Source organism: Neovison vison, chromosome 1 (genome assembly GCF_020171115.1).
Source record: "Neovison vison isolate M4711 chromosome 1, ASM_NN_V1, whole genome shotgun sequence".
Lineage (NCBI taxonomy): Eukaryota > Metazoa > Chordata > Mammalia > Carnivora > Mustelidae > Neogale > Neogale vison.
In genome coordinates, this window is record NC_058091.1 from 12283583 (window position 1) to 12304173 (window position 20591).

The 20591-nt window shown below is 41.3% G+C and overlaps 1 protein-coding gene across 2 annotated transcripts in view; it reads right to left on the reverse strand.

Annotated features, from left to right (window-relative positions):
• Nucleotides 1–20591, reverse strand: part of SCAF8 (SR-related CTD associated factor 8) — a 152944-nt gene that overhangs the window by 24287 nt on the left and 108066 nt on the right. Inside the window, exon 22 of one of the 2 annotated variants that reach the window (XM_044243435.1) lies at nucleotides 20545–20561. The exons of the other annotated variant lie outside the window; for it this stretch is intronic. The gene's annotated coding sequence lies outside the window, so the exon portion shown is untranslated. Of the gene's footprint in view, nucleotides 1–20544; nucleotides 20562–20591 lie in introns of those variants that run through there. 2 annotated transcript variants of the gene reach the window in all.

Below are 20591 nucleotides of genomic sequence, written 5' to 3' on the forward strand. Positions count from 1 at the left end.
AATGTGGTACCCTTCCAGCCTTTTCTACAGAACCTGTAAATCAGTCAAGATTTCTTGTAAGTACGTGACCATTCGAATTGTTTTGGGATGTAAACCAGCTTGTTTCTGTTCTCAGGTGTTGATCACAGCGGCCACTCCGATAGCCCCTGGGCAGGGACTGCATGGTGGCCGCACAGCAGGTACCGGGCATGCCAGATGCGTAACTGATTTTGTGAGGTTCAAGTTCTTCCAGGTGTTTCCTCACCGAGTTTATGATTCAATAAAGCAGCATGCTAAGGCTATGAGGTTAGCGTGCAAACTACAAACAGCCAGCCCTTCGTCTTTGCTTCACCAAGTAAGGTTTTACCGTGACCTGTTTACCAGGTTGGACAGAGCCAGATGGGACAACTCCCGTCAGCGCCTTGGGGCAGGGCCAGCTCCCCCACGCGCCCTGTGGGATCACCATCATCCCCAGCCCTGGCACCGGGCGGACGGCAGGCACTCCTCAATCGTTTGTTGAGATAAATGTCCACCTCCAGGTTCAAAGCCATTCTGGGGCCTCAGCTATCTGCCGTCAATCCTCCCAGACCCCGGCCGGTTGCTATTTCTGCCTTTCCCTTCAGAGTCGGGAGATGAACCTGCCGCGTTCTGACAACTCCCATTCTCCTAAGCCATTCAAATTTCATGTGTTGTTGTCTGCCTTGTGACTACCGCAGCCATCGGATTTCACAGTTCAAAGTACGAGGACCATATAATCCACTGCGCGTGGAAGAGCATTTCAAGATGGAAAAGAAGAACTATTAGTCATCACAGCGGGACGACAGGCATGAAACGGGGATCCCTAGGGACAAATGGAAACGTAACGGTCATCCTCCTTTTAAGTAGGGCGATAAGGGACCTCAGCTTAGCCAAAGTGAATTCCAATATGACACGTCCTGGACCGAAATCGAAGGCAGCTGTGGCAATTCCGAGAAGTTAAACGTGACAAGGACACAGCAGGACCCTGTTCTATTTCGGTTTTGCCACCAGAGGCACAAATGCTAACGGTACCAAGACTGGCAGATTCTAAGGGAACTGCGACAAGACCGCTTAAAAAATGAGACCGTTTGCATCGACTGGAAGTATAAAATTGTTTTAGAGAATTAAGTTACAAGATCCCTTCCTCCCCTAAACTGTAACTTCAGACTTCTCTCAGTAACCAAGCGAGATTCCTGGGCCTGAACCTTTCAGCCACAAAATTCCCCGTTAACAGTCCCCTCCCTGTAGTTAAATTAATAGGAGGATTAAAAAGTCTGCAGAACTGGACTCAGCATCGTTAGTTACAATTCAACTAACTTCGGGGTAGAAACATTTTCCAAACTGCTTTTCTATTTCTACTCGTGGGTCTATTCTTTTTGTCAGTCACATCGCTCTGTAGGCAGGATTTTTACTTAAGGGAAGAAATTCTAGCAAAACCCATTACACCTCAAATTCTTATTTGTTTTTCCTCACTGATTTCAGTGACAAAGGTGGGATTTCTCCTACTGGAAAAATACGGTTCTCCTCATGGAATAAGTGGAATCTAGTGGATGACTCTTTGCCAGATGATTTTTATCTATTATTTATTTGAATGAACACAGTTTTATTGTTATGTCACTGGGCATAGGATATAACTTATGTCTGTAACCCAGGATAGAGATGTTCACTGTTATCAATAATAATGCCTGCAGAGAAGTTTGAATACAAAGTCAATGCTATTCTGTAACTCCTACTCTTAAGAGCAAATTTTTAATGATAGGAAGTTTTGACTTCTGGGGAGAATACTTATCATTCTATTGTAAAAAACTATCTAGAGAATTCTACCATACTTGGTTTGGAAAACCAGAGCATCGGGAAAAAAACAGGTAACTGATGTAAAAGATGCTGATAAAAATATACATATATATTTTATGAATAAAGAGTACAATACATGGTATCTTCATACGTTTATTTTATCGGCATCTTTTGCATTGCTTTCTCATTTTCTTGGTGTCTGTGTATGAAGAAGTAAGTATAGTTACGTGCTTCTTGAGAAAAAGCCTCTTATACAGGATTTTATTGGTATTTCTTAAAATGTTATCTATCTTTGTTGTTCACTGAAATAGTTTAGAACCTCACGTTTTCTATTCCTACATTCCTTGACAAGCAGGGGGGTGTGTCAAGTGAAATGGAGAAAAGATCTTTTTATTTCTCTGTTAGAGATAATAAATACAAACCCACCAACCAGGACACGTAATTTCAATTCAACAAATATTTACTGAGAACTAGGCATGGCCTGGCACTTTGCTAAGCACACAGAGATAGAAAGTTGCACACCAGCAATATCTAAAAATTAGCTCATGGATATCAACAGCCATATGCATTACCACTATTGACGTATGCATGCGCAGAACTCCCACACTTGCCTACTAGCATTAGTGTGCAGAATCTCTCTCCCAATCACTTCTGTCTTGAATGATTATCAATTCTACTTAAGAAATCCCATATACATAGTTTCCACAGAAAATGATAGCAAATATAAATCTTAACTAGATTTCGAAATTCAAATATACGGCTATGCATGGTTATAGTATCAGCTTATACTGGTGAACTGTATGGAATCCCATTTGAGGATTTCCTATGCTCCTTAGCCCAAAATGTTCTCGAAAGATACTTAAAACTGGGACTGCTTTGTCGCTGTTCCTTCATTTTATTCCTTATTTAAAAGATACTGAATGCAAATGCCTTCGGCTTAAAATTTTAAAGAGATGTAGTTTCCGTATGTATTTAAATCAGCTACTAAAATCCAAATGCAATTTTGAAAGCAATTTCCCAAATGTCACATACAGCTGTCAAATGCAGCTTAAGGAAGTGAGGAAGACGACAAAGACAGGGCTTTGCAGGACACAGCCCGCACGGAAGCTCTCAGAGGCTTTTAACTGAGCTGAAGGGACAAAACGATCTGAGGAGAAGTGAGCACACAGAGGAAGCTGGTCAGGGCACGCAGCCATTTTCAATTCCTGTAACTAAAATCGCCCCACAAGTTCAAATAGGCCAAAACTTAATCTTTAATCACTAGAGAACTGGAACACTTTCTAGACTGGAAGAACTTACTGGGTAGGTACTAATCCCAGAAACGAATAGAACACGACATTCCTTTAATCTGTCAAACTTAAATCAATGATCCTGAATAAAAATAGATCCTCCGTTTCATAGTCGACCACCTGTCATCTTTCTAAAATCTTTGCAGCTAAGAACACAGCAGAAGTGAAATCAGATGGGGAAGATGGTTGTGTGTCATGGGGGCTGAAAGAAAATAAAAATAACTTCAAACATAATTCGCTTGGTAAAATATTTTTCAACAATGGAGTCCATTCTTTCTCCATGCAGCTCATTTTACGAGCCGTGTGTCGCGACTAGATCAACGGCGAGCGCAGACCCACTTCTGGGGACCCCTGCGTGTCTTGCTCCAAGTTGTCACATGTGTGAGGCGGACATGAGCTCATTTATCTCATGCTGAGATCTACAGATGTGAGGAGGGGACCCAAACATTTCTGAAGGGATCAGAGTGCGCTATTTTAATTAGCAAGATCAAATGTTGTTTTAGGCGAACAAAGCGAACAAAGGCTAAATCTGAAAAGAAAAGTGACAGTACGGACTCTGAGGAGTTCTGGGTTCTGAAGAGCGATTCCTGTCACGGACAGCGAAGGAAGAGGAGACGAGCTCTCAGGGACTTTCTGGCATGGCGTTGGTCACAAGCTATCCACATCCAGGACATGGAGAGTGGATGTTACAAACACAGGATTTATCATCAGAGACTCTGGAGTCAGAACCCATCTTTCACCCACATGAGCTGTACAACTTGGGCTAGAGTGTATGTTTCGTCTGTGAAGGGAAATACACAATAGGATACATAATTGATGTAAAGGGTCTAGTATATCAGGGGGCCAGTACAGAATAATCATCACTGTTATTCGACAATTACAGTGACAGCCACACAATGCTCTGTTATGCCAACACTCCACGATTCTGGGAAAAGTACAACAACGTTTCCAGGTTATCTAGAATAGTCCAAGGAGGCGAAGGCCACTGGTGAAACCCCTACGCATTCTAGGACATCAAGCCATCAGTCAATGTCTTGGCTCTACCACGATTCTGGGTTTCTAATCCATTAGGGGTGCGAGATAAAACACAAGATGCCCAGGTAAGTCTGAATTTCAGGCATACTTACACTAAAAAAATCACTCATTGTTTATCTGAAATTCAAATTCAACCAGGTGTCTCGTACTTTACTTTGCAAACTCTGGCAACTCCATTTCTACTGCCTCTTTCCCCTTTGCTTAATTCACATTCAGGGGGCCCGAGGAAGTTCTCTTTTATTTTCAACTCCCAGGCATGGAGAATGGGGTTTCTAGAAGTGTGAAAAACAGCACCATTCATTTACAGAACTTTTTCACGTTTCCCCAAACTTCCAAGGAAATTTTTCCGTAATGTTCACCTGATGCTCGTTCTAAGCAGCTGGGATCTGCACTCCTGCCTTACGCACTTATAGACGAAGAAACCAAGAGAGGTGGGTGCCGCCACCTGGTACGTGCAGCTACCCTAAACCTCCTACACTCTTTGCACATAATCAGACTCCACATATCTTCCCTCTACCAGGAGGACATGAGACAGCTTGAACTTGGCCACCTAAGAGTCCATCGATGAGTGAATGGAGAAAGCAGATGTGGTACGCACATACAAGGCGGCATTACGCAGCCATAGGAAAAAGAAAAACCTTACCGTCTGCAACAACACGGATGGACCTAGAGGGGGTTGTGCTAAGTGAAGACAAGTCAAAGACAATCGTCTTAGGATTTCATTTGGAAGTGGGATCTAAACAGCAAACAAACAAAACACAACAGAAACAGACTCAGAGGTACAGGAAGCACACTGTTGGTTATCAGAGTGGGCTGTGGTTGGGAGGGCAGCAGAAAGGGGATTAAGAGGTACAGATTTCCAGTTATAAAATAAACCATGGGATGTATGGACAGCACAAGGCATACAGTCAGTAACTTTATAATAACTGCCGGGTGAGGGTCGGTAACTAGACCTCCTGTGGGGATCGTCTCTTCATAATGAAAAAACAGAATCACTACGATGTACGCCTGACACAGGACGGGGTGTGTCCATACACTTCCAGAAAAAAAAGCTTTCCCGTGCATTCTGGAACAAAGTACACTAACCATGCTTTTCACATTCCCTCTCCAGTTTGACACACTGCAGTTCTTACTCACGGACTAGACAATCTGTCCAGGGCCTTCCAGCTCCAATTTTCTTTGATTGATGATCCATAAAGCTTGCTATGTCCAAAAGCCAATTTTTTCAAGAATCTCCCACGAAATCTCTACTCCGAACTCAGCCTCACAGCCTGCTCTCCCTCGCACTTCATCATGCAGGACAAACTCTACCACACTAAGGCTGCAGACTCCCACGCCGCTGGTCGGTGGTGTCGCAGCAACCCTGGGACTGGTCCCCTGCAAGACCGCAGTGCATTTGGCATCAGAGTCCAGGTCACCTGGGGATGGCCGAGAGCCATCTGCTCACTGACTCCCCTGGTCACATTGGGTTCTCTGCTTAGCAGGGAGTCTGCTTCCTTCTCTCTCTCTTTCTCTCTCTCTGCCTACTTGTGATCTCTGTCTGTCAAATAAATAAATTTTAAAAATCTTAAAAAAAAAAAAAAACCTCTCAGGTTTAAAAAAAAAAAAATCTAAAGTTACCTCCCCATTCCATTTCCCTCGGTATTTTTAAGTCACATTCCCTGAAGAATGAATATTAACAAGTAGGACCAGGTGCTCCTGATGTCTGTGCATCTAACATCTTTTTCTCTAGAATCGAGATAATAATGGAAATAATAATAACTAGCACATGCCTGTCCGATTCTAAACGTCAGGTCACACAATCAAGTGCCGTTATAAATCCTCTTACACAGATGAAACAGAGTAACTAAGTGACATGCCCAAGGTCTCACCACTAGGGGCTTCCCAATGTCAGAAGAAAAACAGGGCAACCAAGGAACTTGTCCAATGTCCTTGATGAGTCTGGTTTCAAAGCTATGCTCTTCACCTACACATTATTCTCATGCCCTAATTTAGAATAAAAATCTTTAAAGTTTTACATGAAGTATATACATCTGGACAGAAGGGAGAGGGTATAATGGGGAAAAAAAAGTGCTGACTAGTGATCTAACTAGTAGTCTCAGCTGTCTCCTAAGCATCCAGAACAGAATTACCAACAAAACCTGTCTTGATACAGTGTCATTCTGGAAAACTAAAGTAAGTTAGGAAACTAATGTTTCACCTCTGATAGTCTTATTTATTAAACTTGTAAAGTGCATAGAACACACTGAAAAGTCATGAAAATTGTATAACATAAAAAAGAAACCCTGTAACTTAAGACTTACAAAATAGACCACAGTGTATTCCAGCAAAAGTTTCTTGTCTCCTAGCCATTGGGCCGCATGGACAAATTTGTTTATTTATTTTTTATATTTTATTATTTTTTAAAAGATTTTAATTATTTGTGTGTGTGAGAGAGAGAGAGCAAGAGAGAGCACAGCAGGGGGAGCAGCAGAGGGGGAAGCAGGCTCCCTGCCGAGCAAGGAGCCCGATGTGGGGCTCGATCCCAGGACCCTGGGATCATGACCTGAGCTGAAGGCAGACGCTTAACCCACTGAGCCACCCAGGTGCCCTGACAAATTGATTTAATTCAATGTTCTGAATTCATCAGTCATAACGGATATTGATATAACAGAGAAATGTAGAGAACGAAGGCCTGCTCCTCCTCTGATGGCTGGCTCAATGAACAGTTAGAATACAGTAGCATGGGAGAAATATCTAGCATCCTACTGTACCATGCGATGTTCTATCAGGATGGGGTGTGTGTGTGTGTGTGTGTGTAGGGAGGGGTATTCACATCATACAGGACTAGTTTAAAACTGTGAGTGCAGCTATCTGGTTATTAATAAAGCATGTTCTTTCAAGAAATACCTCAGTAAACACTGCATTTAACACCTTGACCTAAGAAATACACGGCTCTCTAGTTAATGGCCTTTTACTTATTCTAGAGAACCTCTCCACCCCTAAAGAAATGCCAGATGTTAGACAACACACTGGATACTAATCCCCAGCCCTCTAAGTTCATATATCTGTAACACATCGTGGCAAGCTGGTGCCAAAATGTCTTATTATAATTGATTTATCCCATCTACTAAGAGGCAATGAGTACCTGGATAATTGCTTAGGGGCATAGAATTTAAAAGTATATAATGAAAATATAATTTTCAAATATTTATGTGGTCTTACTTTTCAACACCAAATCCATACCTATAAAAATGCCTATGTATTTATGTGTCAGATATTGTTTCTCTCACTCAGAATTGGTATGTGGGTAATAAATTTTTACTATATAGAATTTTAAAGTTAATAGAGAGATCTTTTATATAAGTGACAAGGTGATTGTTTTAAATTTTTTTAACTGGGTTGAGTTTAAATGCCTTAGAAATGACCTAATAGATTTTTGAATGAAATGCTATAATAAATTAAAATGTTATAGAGAAATTGTTTTCGAAAAAAACACATTATGTCTTGTGATTTTTACTAAAACTAGGGCATTTAAGTGCAAAAAAAGGTGTCAATATGAGTCATTGAAAACAGCAACTGAAATACGATTATAGACTCCACAGGAAAAATTCCAGAAAAAGTATTACATCAAAAGAAGGAAACTCACTGAACTAATATGAGAACGTCAAAGAAAAAAATGAAGGACGCTTAGATCATTAAAAATGACATACGCATCTGGTTTCTTGATATGGAGGTCTGTGAGTGAGGGTTAGAGAAAACACAGAATAAACCACTCTGATCCGCAGGGAACAGCCAAGAACAGAATAAAGTCTAAGAATTCCGCTACCATACCCCAGAATGGGTTCTAGAAACACGTGTGCGTGCTCACAGCAGCCTGAGAGCCGACCGTGTTCTAGGTTCTATTCTAGGCACTTCACACCCGCGAACGTAAGGACCGCATCCGCCGTGGTACTCTCAACGCCATCCTACAGAGGCAGCGTGGGGGACCGTAAGGGAACCTCAGAACGGGCAGGAGGCAGAGCCAGGACTCCAATCCGGGCCACCTCCCTGCAGGATCTGGGTGGCTGGCACGGCAGCCCGCGCTGAGCGCCGAGGACTGAGAACGCTGGCCCCGAGCGCAATACTCTCCTTCCACAAGCAGAGGCCCAGGCACGCGGCCTACCGGAGAGTCCCTAGCGGCTGGCTCCGTTCACAGCAGTCCTCGTCGCCCTTTACCACCACCTCCCAAGTCCCCTGCACCACCGGGCAGGGCCAGCTGAAGGTGCACAGACGGGCTCGGGCTCTCCAGTCGGCGCACCGGGGCAGCTTTAAGACAGACATGCATTCGTTGGGCTCTCGAACCCGCCATTGTTAGCAGGCACAACTACAGCGGTCACTGTGTGTGTGCGTGTGTGTGTGTGTGTGTGTGTAGGGATACAACTACATTGGTCACTGTGTGTGTGTGTGTGTGTGTGTGTGTAGGGATACAACTACAGCGGTCACTGTGTGTGTGTGTGTGTGTGTGTGTGTGTGTAGGGATACAACTACAGCGGTCACTGTGTGTGTGTGTGTGTGTGTGTAGGGATACAACTACAGCGGTCACTGTGTGTGTGCGTGTGTGTGTGTGTGTAGGGATACAACTACAGCGGTCACTGTGTGTGGGTGTGTGTGTGTGTGCGCATGCGTGTGTAGGGATAAACACACACATTCCTATGAAATAGTTTGTTGAAATGCTCAGAGAAGGAGACACTCAGAAGTAAGGACACCATGGTGTTAGGGCAGAAGCCGTTTTAACAAGTTAAACTTCCTCTGGGACTATTTTGGGTTAGTAAATTAAAAGTTAAAATAATGTTGAATCTAAGGAATCTTAGTTCCTTCAAACACCGAGAGTCTATGATATTGTGTGTGTGTGTGTGTGTGTGTGTGTGTGTGAGAAAACAGAATTTCTGGTGCTTTAGCTGGTGTGTGTCCTATGGGGAGTGTCCTAAGTGTCCTATGGGAAGGTGTGCCACAACACCACTAAACACTGGGATATGCTTCCACTGGTGCAAAAATGGCAAGTGAGCATCTCTTAGATGATGACAGGCACTTGTTAAGGCGGGGCAAGGAATGCGGTTCAACTCCCAGAAATACCAACGATGAATTCTAGCTCTAGGACCACCAGCTCATCATCAGGAACACTAGCTTCCTTTCATAGGTGCACAGCGACCTCTACTGGTACACAGGTAGCATCCCAAACACAAAAATTTTCTCTGTAAATGAATTTTCAGAGGCAATATCTACTCTTTTGGAGCCTTAAAAAAAAATCTTTAATTGAAAAAATTCCTTCCTCTGCTGGTAGTAAATATTCCAATCAAAATGGTCCACACATAGGGGTGCCTGGGTTAAGCGTCTGCCTTTGGCTCAAATCATGATAATCACAGAGTCCTGGGATGGAGCCCCGCATCAGGCTCCCTGCTCAGTGGGGAGCCTGCTTCTCCCTCTCGGTCGGCTTGCCACTCTGCCTACTTGTGTGGCCTCTTTCTCTGTCAAATAAATAAATGAAATCTTAAAAAATAAAAATAAAAATAAATGGTCTAAATATATATTATCATAGAGTAGAACTGAACTGAGCAGTACTTTAATTTAAAAAATTAATCCCACCGGTGACAGCAAGAATAAAAATATCAGGGCATCGAAGCTGTTATTAAAACAAACCAAAACCAAGCTTTTTGGGAATACCTCTAATATGCTCAGAAAGTTACCCAAGGCACCAATTATAGAACAATAATTATATATTAAAAATTCTCGAATGCTTTGAAACTTTCAGTTGTCAAATATCACATGGCCCATTTTCTCATGAATATTTTGCTTTCTCATTTTCGAAGTAATACTTAAAGCTTTTTTTCCTTTTAAGTCTCAGAGGTTATCAGAATTAAAATTAGTTGTAAGTACGTTTATTACGTTTATTAAACGTTCAGTGGATGAATTTTGCCTACATGTGAAGAAACAGCAAAGACGGCCTCACATGCTTCATTATGTAACAGACATGCACACGGAAGTATGGCTGGAATACTGAGCATGACTTCAAAGGAAAGCATGAATTTTTAAAAAAACAACGGGAATATTTTTGATTCTTGTAAGCTGAACTAATTCCTTTGAAATTTCATTTTCATAACTTTCCACTACAGAAAATGAAGTTAAGAAAGAACTCAAAATGATACCCCAGATTTTATTACAATTGCGGGCCAATAGAGCCTCTCTTCTTTTTGTTCATATTCTTTTTATTTTTTTAGATTTTATTTATTTATTTGACAGAAAGAGAGAGAGGGAATACAAGTAGAGGGAGAGAGAGAAGCAGGCTCCCCAGTGAGCAAGCAGCCTGCTGTGGGACTCAATCCCAGGGCACGGGGATCATGACCTGAGCCGAAGGCAGACGCTTAACCAACTGAGCCACCCAGGTGCCCCCATATTCTTTCTTTTTAAACAGGCACAATTAAAATATCTGAGGATTAGTGAGTTAGTTGGGTTTTGCACAGAATATATATACAGATTAAATGTAAAATATTTAAATTAAAATATTTGAGAAATATTTTATTGCCTAAATAAGAGTAATGGATTGGCGGGGGCACCTGGTGGTTCAGTCCATTAAACTACGGATTCTGGCTCAGGTCATGAGACCCAAAGGTCAGGAGCTCAAGCCCTGTGTCAGCTTCTGCGCTGGCTGTGCCGCCTGCTGGAGAGTCTCTCTCCCTTACCCCCCGCCCCTCCCCCCACTTCCTCTCTTAAAAAAAGAAATGAGTAACGGATTAGGAAAAATGAAGACATTTCTATTTAACTTTGATAACTAGGATATAAATGTTTCTACACTTTCTTTTTTTTTTGGAAGGGAATTTGAAAGTTATGATTTATTCATTAAATCAATAATTATTTATTGACCCTCTACAAGGTACAAGAAATAAAATAATAATAGGCCACTCACATTTAATTAAGATCTTGCTAAATGCTAGACACTCCCATCACCCACTTTACATGCCTCATTTCATTTAATCCCTACAATGACCCTATGAGGTAGTTTCTACACTTTCTTTTCATTATTTTCATTTATTAGTTTATCAGTCAATATGTGTTGCACTACCTGTAGGCAGCACCAGGAATAAAAGGGTGAACAAGGCATTATATCCTCGCTCCTGAGGAATTAAATAGGAATTAAATAGGTATGGAAAATACAAATGATTTGCTATACAAATAATTATAAGGATATATCTTAAATAACTTTAATATGCAGTTTTCACTAAAAAGCTCCCTCCCTACTTTCAACCCCATATCTGTAGCCACTGGGAGGGCCTCGAGTCCGCAGACCTGCACCTTGCTTGTCTCTCCCCACCCTTTTGGGCGGGGGCTGGGAAAGTGACACTTCTGGCTCAAGGCCTATCCATATGAATAATCGTTAAAGCGATTATCACCACATAGCTCTCCTATCCAGACAATCATACCTACAATCACATATTGAACAGACATGCAGCTTTTCCTAAGGAAAGACGAAGTAGAAAGTGAAAGCCCACCGAGTCCGCCCCAGTCCTGACTGCATGTTCAGACCCTCCCCCTCCGGCCTACAGGATAAGGCTTGACTCACATGAGGATAACATGCCATTATAAAAGCAAGAACCGCAAGCACTAATAGCTTTTAAATGATAAAGATTAAGTCAAGAAATTCTGTGTAAATACTGAATATAATACTGAATAATAATAATAATACTAAATACTGAATTCAGTATTATATATATAATAATATATATCATATATATACTGAATACTACTGAATAATAGTAATGCTGAAGAAATACTGAATGTAAAATGTGTAAATACTGAAGCCTTGACCATACTCAAAAATAACATCCAAAAAGGCAATAACATCATTTAAAACACAGCCAGGACTGTGTGTAAGAGAGAGAAACAGGAAACAGGAAACACCTGGAATATTCCTCAGTAGAAGATTAGTTAACTACACTGTCGTTCACTAACCACTGGAATATTATGCAAGCATGAAAATAAATGATATACATACTGGAAGTCTCTAGAAGGTCACATGGGGACATATCAGGGGTTGCCTCTGCACAAGAACTGGCTGGCTGGCTAATTTTTGAATTTTTTACTTTATAACCTTCAGTGCTTGTTGAATTTTTCATGATGAACATGTACTATTTAAAAAATAAAAAAGAAAAATAATCATAAAATAAATACTATATTTTTTTAAGATTTTATTTATTTATTTGACAGAGAAATCACAAGTAAGCAGAGAGGCAGACAGAGAGAGAAGGGGAAGCAGGCTCGCCGCCGAGCAAAGAGCCTGATGCGGGGCTCGATCCCAGAACTCTGGGACCATGACCTGAGCCGAAGGCAGAGGCTTTAACCCACTGAGCCACCCAGGCGCCCCAATAAATACTATTTTTTAAAAGAGAGAGAGAGAGAGAGAGAATGTACACATGTGAGTGTGAGTGGCAGGGAGGAGCAGAGGGAGAAGGAGACAAAGATTCTCAAGCAAAATCCATGCTGGGTGTGGAGCCCAATGTGGGGCTCAATCCCAAGGCCCCAGGATCTTGACCTGAGCCAACATCAAGACTCTGGTGCTTAACTGACTGAGCCACCCAGGCGCCCCGAAATAAATACTATTTTGAATGACAAAAAACCCCAGCTGCTCTGTGGAGAAGAGAAAGAAAACAGGGATATTGCTAGGTCAGTGGGAGAGTTTTTCGCAACAACAAAAAACAGGATAGAGTACCTAACTTTTCTTTTTTGGCCAAATGAATATTTTGACAAATTCATTTGACAAAATAAACTAAATGGATTTTTAAAAATAAGCAATGACTGAACTGGGTTAAGTGACAGTATTCCTAAAAGGAAATAAACCTTTACACAAGAGTTCTTCGCTGTGGGAGTACTACAACATTTTATAAAATATTTTCTATCTCCACTGTAATCCTCACAAAATTCCGTTACTCAGAATTATTTCTGAGTAACATTCCGTTCTCTACCCGTGGAATCTTCCGTTGTATAAACAATGTGGTAACAGAAGATGAACTATCCACACACACCCCCAAGACCCTCAGATGAAAAATCTGAGGTTAGGACAGAATTCACCATGGGGACTAAGACTGAGAAAAAACAATTCTGAAAACAACCTCAGTTCAGAAACCCTGCTTTTAAAAGCAGATCAAATCTTAAGGCCCCACAATGCTATAACCGACAGGTGCTTTTTTTTTTTTTTTTTTTTTTTTTTTTTTTTTTTTAAAATAATCACGACACCTGATGTGGAGCTTGAACTCATGCCCCTGAGATGAAGATTCATATGCTCTACCAACTGAGCCAGGCAGGCACCCCAGCTTTTCTTTTTTGACTTTTTGAAAGTATTATAGGAAAAAAAAAATCTAAAACAGCAAAAGCAACTATGTGATCTAAGGTGAAGTTCTGCAATATAAAATTTCAATTTCGTAACTAGTATAGGTAGAGATCAACCGGGACAGAGCCAAAAGGGGAGAAAACAAAACAAGGTAGAGTTGCGGCTGCAGACGGCACACTGCTCAGCTGTACGAGGAAGGTAGAGAGCGAAGGTCTGGAAGACCAGGAATTCGATGCGCACTTGTGAACTGATCGTTTTTCAGTTGTGCATTTCAGTTAAAGGCAGATTTTGTTCTGTATAAAAATGTATATGCTGGGGGCGCCTGGGTGGCTCAGTGGGTTAAAACCTCTGCCTTCGGCTCAGGTCATGGTCTCAGGGTCCTGGGATCGAGCCCCGCATCGGGCTCTCTGCTCAGCAGGGAGCCTGCTTCCTCCTCTCTCTCTCTCTCTGCCTGCTTCTCTGCCTACTTGTGATCTCTCTGTCAAATAAATAAATAAAAACCTTTATTTAAAAAAAAAAGTGTATGCTGGAGAGTGATGGTGCACGTCGGGGGTGTTTAACTTTGAATCCGAAATGTGCCGGGGTAGATGAATTTTAAAATGGGCAGAGAAAGGCAGAAAAGAAAGCTAGGCAAAGGGAAACACTAATTTTACAGTATCACATGAGCTGACAATGTATTTGCAGATTCAGACTGTGCTCCCGAAGTACCTGTGTTTGTGTGTGTGTGTGTGAATATACCTTATGTCATATAAAAATCTGTGCATGTAAAGAAAGCAAAAACAACCTTCTACTGAGTCTGACTGACCTTCATGTATAATTAAGCAGTGGGAATAATTTTACAGTGCAGATGTTTTTGTGGCTGTAATTAGGATCGGCTCCATTCATCTGTCCATTTTCAAAGATTTATCATTTTTAGGACACCCCAACAGTAACATTCCTCCATTGTCATCAAATGATTAGTAAAGAATTTGCCCCCAGGACTATTCATCAGAGTCAAAATCCTGCACCAACGAAGCCACTTAGCTGTGGCAAAACCCTGTTGGAGATCACCAAATGAGATGGATGCTGTAACTCTCCACACACCCTTACAAAACTTTGAATGAAAAATGACAGCATACTCCAAAGGGGATGCATCTAGCACCACACAAGTAGAAAAATGAACTGACAACCCCAAAGACATGCGGATTAGCCTTTGTAAGAGTTAAAAATGTTTTACATTCAGCTAAAAGCCTTCATACTACTAGGTCCAGATTTAAATGGTGACATCTTCTTTTCTGAGCTTCACAGCAGAAACTGCAGGTCTTCTCGGCTTTTTTTTTTTTTTTTAGTTTTTTTATTTTATTTATTTGCCAGATAGACAGTGAGAGCCAGCGAGCAACTAACGGGGAGAGTGGCAGGCAGAGGGAGAAGCAGGCTCCCTGCCAAGCAAGGAGCCCAATGTGGGACTCGATCCCAGGACCCCAGGATCACAATCCGAGCTGAAGGCAGACGCTTAAACAACTGAGCCACCCAGGCATCCCCAAATCTTCTGTTTTAATAACTAAAAGCATAGTGCAACTTTACGGTAGATTTGAAATGATCTTTGGAAAACTGAGAACTAGAACGATGGAGTGTTACTTTCCTGCTATGGCTAAGGACGTTTTTAGTTGGTAGTAATGCTGTATCACGAGCATTTTATTTTCGACAATCAAAATTTCAAAATCTTACTTTCTCCTTAGAAACTTACCAATTAAGCCTTTACCAAGAGGCTCTGACACCCACCTTGATGGGATCTAATTAGCTACTTAATCCCTCATTTAAATACACAACTAAATTGCATACTAAAATGCTATATGGACCCCATCAAACTTACTGTACTGTATAGTTTGTTGAATAATGAGCCTGTGTTATGATGGAGTCTTGAAACACCATTAAGTACAAAATTATTTTCCTTTTGAAAAACACACGTTTTTAGGTCATTAGAAAACAACCCGAATTAGAAAAAAAAGTAAAAATCAGAAACAAATCTGCCTTGTTAAATGCTTTTCTTAGGAAAGAAGACAGAATGTACATTTGCATCTTAGGTGGAGAACTAATCCACCTAAAAAGCGAAGTGCATTATTGCTACTTACATGTATCTCCTTAAACAATTACAACTCTTGGGTTTTACAGGTTAATGAGAATATGGATAAATAAACTGCTTCCTTCCTACTGTTGCTCTTCTCATATCATAAACAAGAGGTCCTAATTTTAATACGATTATCAGCATGGGCACATGAGAAAGGAATATTTCAGGGGCACCTGGGTGGCTAAGCTGGAGGAGCGTCTGACTCTTGATATCAGCTCAGGTCATGATCTCAGGTCTTTAGATTGAGTCCTGCATCAGGCTCTGCTCTGGGCATGGAGCCTGCTTGAGATTCTCTCTCTCCCTCTGCCTCTGCCCTTCCCCCCTCCCTCTCTCTCTCTCTCCATCTCTAAGAAAGAAAGGAAGGGAAGGAAGAGAAGAAAGAACAGAAAAAAGGAAAGGAAAGGAAGATAAGATTTCAAGGTTAACCAGGAAGCTAGAACAAAAAGTAGCAAGCTACGTGCTATAGTTGTAAGGAATAAATACTTCTGAATCCCATTCCGAACTCCACCTAATATGAATATAAAGAAATCCTTTATCTGTTAAGTATTTAATGTGCTTATCAGTCAAGTGAGTAATAAAACAATAATATTAACCAAAGGTCAGTAAAGCTAAAGGAGAGCCAGGTGCAGTAAAAGAAAGGGAAACTACAAGGTCAGCAAGAAGTAAACTATACATAATAACATCCCCCTTACTCCCCCCAACAATAGCCTACTTTCACTTACTTGTCTAGCTTCTGAGAGTTCTAGAATTCCTGATTTAACTTTTTTTTTTAAGTTTACTAGAATTTAAAAATATAGGTTCGTTGTTCATTATAACATACTCTAAGGACAAGCCTAATAATTACAAGAGTTTGAAATAAGCAGTCCAACAGTGGAACAGGAATCATTCAACTCCAGACTATTGGTAATACTGACATTTTTATAGAAAAGGAATTTAATTTTAATCAGATTTGATTAAACACAAACAACACAGGATCGGCTGCTTGTGTTGACAGTATTCAACACTTTGAGGGGGAAACTGTTGACTTTATTACACAACAAGAAGTCAATTTTATTATAAGAAAAAGGGCAGGGGCGCCTGGGTGGCTCAGTTGGTTAAGCATCTGCCTTGAGCCCGTCATGATCCCAGGGTCCTGGGATGGAGTCCCACATCGGGCTCATTGCTCAGTGGGGAGTCTGCTTCTCCCTCTCTCTATAACCACCCCCCCGCCCCCTTCCTGCTCACTCTCTCTCTCTAATAAATAAAATCTTAAAAGAAAGAGAGAGAGAGAGACAAAGGAAAGAAGGAAGGAAGAAAGAGGGAAGGGAGGAAGGAAGGAAGGAAGGCACAGAGGGAGGGAGGGAGGAAGATGGCAACACTGGGGGGAAAAAAATGTATCCGCAGATGATGTAGTATTCCTGGTTTCCACCTGAGAATGTTACCTCTAATACCCTGCAAGGAAAAGACATAATATACAGGAAATGGAATCTGAGAAGACCACTTGCTAGAATAATTCCATAGAAAATAACAATGCCTTAATCAGTGGGTCTCAAAATTCAGTATGTGTGTAAGTGACCTGATGCAGGTTTCCTCATCGACTCCAGAGCTTTTAGCGTCACTTAGTCTTGAGAAGGGCTCAGCTGGCATTTTGAACAAAACTTCTGGGTATTCTGATTCAGGTTTTCTGATTCTAATTCTGATTCACCCACAGCCCACGCTTTGAGAGACACTTAATCTTACAAAGGGAGATCCCCTTATCGGTGGTCCCACCCACAGCACGGTCCCACTGAGCAGTATGCCCGGAACGTTGAATTCCCTGCCACTTCATCATTAACCTCTAATGAAAAGTCAACATGAAAAGCTCTGTTTGCAAAAATCACTTATTAAAGTGAGTTTTTTTAAAAAAAGGGATTGTATCTAAAATCACAAACTCAGTAAGGGGTAACTGTCTAGCACCTATTATGAGGCAATGAAGACAAAACAGAAGAAAAAGTGAAAAAAAAAAAAACAGAACAGAAGGAAGGTAACAACTTACTTAGAATAACTCTGCTTAGGGCTAGTCTTATATGTCACAACAAACATAGGCTACCCACAAGGGGACTACGAGCAAAGCCACCTGTCTCTCTACTTGTACTCTCCTAGCCTACGCGGAACTGCCAGATCAATCTCTCCAGAAAAACCAATCCATCAAATCACTGTCTCCCCCACTGTCTAACTGGCAAAATGTGAACTTCTCAGCTCCTGATGCTTAAGGTTCTGTGGAATCCAGTTTCAAGCTAACCAACCCAGCCCCATGTCACATTACTCCTAACGGAGGTCCTGACGATGGGTCTTGGATCCCATCAGCCTCTGAATGGCTGACTCTCAGGCTTAAACCTTTGTCCTAGCTGGGTCAGGAGTCCTGCCTGGAACACCCTTCACCCTTTCTTCATCTAATGGCCATCCTTCTAGACCTACCCTAAGTATCATTTCCACCAAACTGCCGTAACTGCCACCATAACTCCACCTTCTCATTTCATTCATAGCTTCACCCAAACCTGAAGCATGGGACTATATTCTACTTGTTCCATTACACCATTCGTCATAGTGCTCCATACCCTCTCCTCCCTCCATGACTCTCCCAGTGCCTGGAAGGCAATCACATTTAGAGAATTTCTTGGTATCTCCACTCAAACTGAAAGCCAGTCATACTGAATCGGCTTGATAATTGCTACCACAATTTATTAACAAATCATATCCCAGTACATATTTATAAATGAACATACTGAATGAATAGCTTGAGTAAACATTTTTTTTAAAGATTTTATTTATTTATTTGACAGACAAAGGTCACAGGTAGACAGAAAGGCAGGCAGAGAGAGAGGAGGAAGCAAGCTTCCTGCTAAGCAGAGCGCCCGATGTGGGGCTCGATCCCAGGACCCTGAGATCATGACTGAGCCGAGGGCAGAGGCTTAACCCACTGAGCCACCCAGGCGCCCCTTGAGTAAACATTTTACGTTACACATCCAGTGCTATCAGCAGCCATTCAGACTACACTAAGTAACTGTCTTTGTCCTCAACTATTTCTCATGTCTTAAGTATCCTTGAAACTATCGAATTATTTTCTGCAACCAGCATTACATGAAGCTGTACAGTACCTCTTTATTGCAGATTCTGAAACTCAGAGCTTCCTATTTGTGTAAGTTACTGACACTGACATTACAGCTGAGAAGCTGACGCATCACTTTCCCCCCAAGACAAAATCACCGAATCTTATTATACTGATGTCTTGAGATAAATTTCAGATACGGAATTTATTTCCTGTGTGCCATGTTTAGCACCTGGTATATATGAATGTGAAATATTAGCTGTTAATGATTTAAAAGCTCCAAACTGAATATACACCAATCTGCCACAGAGATTTTTATCTCTGTGATTATCTGAATCAAGTAAAAAAAGACAAGACTAGAACATGGCAAAGAGCTCAGGATAAACAACTTTCTTCAGCCTTAGTATTCAATTATCATCTTTTAAATTGTGGCAAAATATATACAAAATAATATTTACCACTTGAATGGCATTTATTTTTACATTAAGAAAACTGTTGAAAGGATATTGCAATACTGACTAAAACGTGGGATTCTTTCCTGCAAAAAGACTGCTACAGTTAACGCCTGAATTTGGAAACTCGTGTTGGCAAATATCTTTGTTACATCGTAAACACTGCGACTAATGACAAAAATAATTAAAATTAAAGCTATTGGTGGTTAAACCACCTGTAAGTATTTCAGGCAGAGAAATAAAATGCAAAATATCACACTTCCTAGATTTTAGGCCATTATTTTCTTAAAATTCATAAATGGGCCTCAGTAGCAGGAGCAGCTGATCTTTACAGAGAGCTAATTATGTGGCAGATAACTGCTTAGGGGTTGATATGCATTACTGGTTTTTGTTTTCTCCTTGAGGATTAAATGACATACCATAACATTCACCTTTCCGAGTGTACAATTCAGTAGTTTTAAGCATTTTCACAAAGTTGCACAATCATCACCACTACCTAATTTCAGAACATTGTCATCGGCTGAAAAGAAACTGTTGCCATTAGCAGCCTGCCTCCATCTCCCTCCCCCTCAGCCCTGGCAACCCCCCATCTACTTTCTGACTCTATTGATTTGCCTATTTTGGACATTTCATATAAATAAGGCAACAATGTATGTGGTCTTTGTGTCTGGTTTCTTTCCTTTAGCATAATACTTTCCAAGTTCAACCATACTGTAGCATTTCTGAGCATCTTATGTTACTTTTTAAAAAAAAGATTTTATTTACTCATTTGAGAGAGAGAGAGAGTGTGTGAGCGCACACGAGTAGCAGGGAGGGGCAGAAGCAGAGGGAGAAGCAGTCTCCCGGGTGAGCAGGGAGCCCGACATGGAGCTCAATCCCAGGAGCCTGAGATCATGACCGAAGGCAGAACCGCAATCAAGTCACCCAGGATTGTGAATCATAAAACTGCTAATATGGTAAACAGCAGTCCACTTCCTGGGTCTTACACGATCAGCAACCAATGTTGTACAACACTGCTAGAAAGTAGAACTTTCTAACTTTCTGCATCTATGCCCTCCAGTTTGTAAGCCACAAGCCACATGTGGCTGAGCATTTAAGTGTAAGTAGTGTGACTAAGAAAGGGCATTTTTTTTTTTTTTAAGTAAACGCTCTGCCTAACATAGGGCTTGAACTCACAACTCTGAGAGCTGAATGCTCTCCTGACTGAGCCAGCCAAGTGCCCCCAAGAAAATGAATTTTTGGTTTCTTTAAAAGTTTACTTATTTAAGTAATCTCTACATCCCACGTGGGACTCATACTCACGACCCTGAGATCAAGAGTCACATGCTCTTCTGACTGAGCTCCTCAGGCGCCCTCTGAATTTTTAATTTTTAATAGAGTGAAATAGTCACAGGTGACTAAGGAGGTCCTTACAGGACAATGCAGGTGTTGAGTGATGAGAGGCAACATCCTGTAACAGGGCCACACCATGCTCTGGAAACTTTCAAAAGAAGAAAGAGACTTGGGTTAT